Raw genomic sequence first — 3,541 nt, 5'->3', positions numbered from 1 at the left:
AAATAAGCTAGTCTTAGATTATTATTAGCTTGATTTTGATTATTAAGATTTATTCCATAGTTATTTTGACCAAAATTCTATTGATTCTAACCATTATTATTTGACCAACTAAAGTTGGGGTGATTCCTCCAACTCTGATTATATGTATTTAAATAGGGATTATTTTATCTTCTAATCAAATTTATATTTTCAATCCCTTAAATATCATTATCTTTCATTAAGATTTTATCTTTTAAATATAAAGATGAATCATAATTTAAGCTTAAAGTGCTTAACATCTTTGATACTGCTGCAACTTGTGCAGTAAAAAACGATAAAGAATCATTTTCATATACTCCTACCACTCTATTAGGATTCATCCTATTAATAGGTCACTAGAAATTATTTATCATCATTTCCTCAATTAATTTATAAGAATCCTCAAAAGGCTTTGACATTAAAGAACTCTCAACTGCATCATCAATTATAGCTCTAAGATATCCTAACAATCCATTATAAAAAATATTAATTATCAACCAATAAGGTAAGGAATGGTGTAGGCACTTTCTAAGCATCTCCTTCAATCTCTCCCAACTTTTATAAATGATTCTCTTTTTAATTGAGTAAAAGAAGTAATATCATTTCTAAGTTTGATAGTCTTAAAAGGTAGGAATTGATTTCCTAGAAATTTATGGGCCAACTCATTCCATATGATAATAGAGCCTCATGGTAAAGAATTTAACCACATTTTTGCATTAACTCTTAGCAAGAAAGGGAACAATCTAAGTCTAATGGCATCATCATTAACACCATTATTCTTAAACATTACATAAATTTCTAAAAAAAGGCTATTAAATATATTTTAGGATGTTCAATGGAAGTTCCTCTAAACTAAGAATTCTATACCATCCAAATGATTGCATATTTTAATTCTAAGTTATTAATTAATTTAGATGACATGTCTATTTATACATTGATGAATTTTGTCTATCATAGGATTTGTAAAAATTTTAAGAGGTCTAGAATAATCTAAGTCTTGAATAGGACTAGCCATATCCAAAAATTTTTTGGTTGTTCTAATTTTAGAAAAGGCTCTCTTAATTTCTAAATCAAAATCTAATAATGATTCCTTTCTATGGCTTCTAAGTGTGCAATAACAATTATGCAATCAGTAAAATAAAAATAAAATAATATAGTAGGACTGATTATGTAATTGATTCAACAATATAGTTAAATTACAAATAAAAAAATTCTTCCCCAGCAAATGACAAAAAAAAATTGATTAGGGGTGGTGGAGTAATCGAAAGACTTCTAAAACTAATTTAGGGCTCTATCAGTCTTTAAATAATGCTTAGGATTTCTTTGATATAAAAAATTATAAAAATCTCATTTAATATATGTAAGTATATGTGTCAAACCAAGTAATATAGTGATAAAGTAGATTGTAAATCTCATGACGAGGAATATTTACTTGTGAATACTAGTATTGTCTATTACAATTACAAAAATTATCCTATTCAATAAAAATAATATCACCAAGCATTTATCCCACTATACGGGGTTGACTGCATGAATCCTTTTTTAACATTATGTCCAATTAAGAGCCAAATTCTCATTTAGCTCTAATAAAGAAGGCCATTTCTAATATTTTCTAACCAAGTTTTTTTAGGTCTACATCTATCTTTCTTAACATAGGTTATAATACATTTACCCTCCTAACTAGGTTATCAAAAGGATGATGTTTTATGTGAACAAACCATCTTGGGCGACTCTCTCTAACCTTATTTACCATTGGAGGTACTCCAACCTTTTTACGTATATGCTCCTTTCATATCCTGTCTCTAAGCGTAAAGCCACTCATCCACCTGAGCATCCTCATCTCTATAACACTTAACTTTATATTATGCTTCTATTTTAATGGCCAATATTATGTGACATAAAGTATTGTAGGTCTAATCACTATCTTATAATTTCAACAATTATCCTACTCAATAAAAATAAGTTTTATTGATGGTTCAATCACTTAATTTAAAAAAAAAATAAATGAAACACTATTTGGATAAAATATTTTTTTATTTTTGGAATGTAAATATAATATTTTTCCTTGTAATTCACTTTTATGTTGATATTATTCAGAGCATATACATCACCAACTACTCAGTCGAGTTGAAGAGATAAAAGATATATTAAACCTTCCATCCTCAATACCACTCTAAACTCTAATAGTCTATCACCCTATAAAAATTTTTAAGTGTAAGTAAAGCATGTACTATTAAAACCTCCTAATTATAATTCATCTCTATAAATTTGGTATTTGTCAAGTGATATGCCTATGCTTGCATCATACCAATCTAATATACATGGTTGTGTCTGCTTTACCTTTTTTTATGCTCCGCATTACACTTGATATTAACTACATGTATAGCCACTATGTGCATTAAATGAATACCTACTATATTGAAAACATCATATAATTATCTATGAAGAGAATTCATTAGTAATCTATATTTCATTTACCCCATAAATCTAAAACTAGAGAATTTAGCCAAACATTAAGAACAATTGAAACAAAATCATTTTCATTAATTATACAATAGAAAGAAAGTACAGAAGAAAAAGATATCAGTGGATGGGTTCAATGATCTCTTCTAAACTCCTTGTTGAACTTTTAGATTTTCTTCCACAAATATTGACCAAACACTCTTATGAAGTTGATCTAGTGTTCTATGAATTCCCTTAGTTGTCATTCCTTAGGAAATTGCAGAGAAGTGTTGTGAAGATTGAAATTAAATAAGTGACTGAACTCTCCTACTAAAATTACAAATGAATTATTTATAGGAAAAAATAAAAATTAGATTCTATCACTGTAGAGCTCTAGACACTTACATCATGGTGCCTATAAAATGAAACAATACTACAGCACTGAAGAATTTCCTCATATGCGGTACTTGCTTATGTGGATATGCTATTTAATAAATTGACATATTTCTTCGCAAAAAGATTATGTCCTAATTGGTTACAACCATAGTGTTTTGGTGCTTCTTACAGTTGATAGTTGTGGCATCCATATGGAACTTCCCTTAGCTTGGTGGTGCTGGAAATTGGTGTCACAAAATTGTATAGAAAAAGAATGGGCTTTATAGCACTGACTCCTATGGATGCTATGAAATAGAGAATGGGCAGTTTCATATCCATATTGAGAGCTCTCGTAATGTCAATGATGATGTCATAATAGTATATTGTCTGACGTTATAGTGCTGCATGATACATAGAATTTCATGCCTTTCTTGTATTTTTTCTACATAACATAACTAAAATAACACAATTTCACTAATATTTTAACATATAAAATATAACATTATTTACACTCATCTAGAATTTAAGGTGAAGTTCTATGGATGGGAAAGGATCCAAGGATGGTCAAGTAGGAGTCCGACGATGGTCAGATGTAGGCAGTGATCCGATGATAGTCAGGAAAAAGTACAGTAGCAGATAATGGGTGGGTGGTAGTCTAGCAATGGTCTTTGATCGGGTTATGGTCCAATGATGTCAGATATAAGTC

At 29.2% G+C, this 3,541-nt stretch overlaps 1 non-coding gene across 1 annotated transcript; it reads left to right on the top strand.

The window, feature by feature from the left end:
- The first annotated feature begins 525 nt into the window (after positions 1–525).
- Positions 526–631, top strand: LOC114580399. Its single transcript, XR_003701780.1, has one exon. It is a non-coding gene; the product is annotated as a small nucleolar RNA R71 (small nucleolar RNA).
- The last annotated feature ends 2,910 nt before the right edge of the window (positions 632–3,541 follow it).

Source organism: Dendrobium catenatum, unplaced genomic scaffold, assembly GCF_001605985.2.
Source record: "Dendrobium catenatum unplaced genomic scaffold, ASM160598v2 fragScaff_scaffold_1007, whole genome shotgun sequence".
In the NCBI taxonomy this organism is placed as follows: domain Eukaryota; kingdom Viridiplantae; phylum Streptophyta; class Magnoliopsida; order Asparagales; family Orchidaceae; genus Dendrobium; species Dendrobium catenatum.
This window is presented reverse-complemented; position numbering and strand designations above follow the sequence as displayed.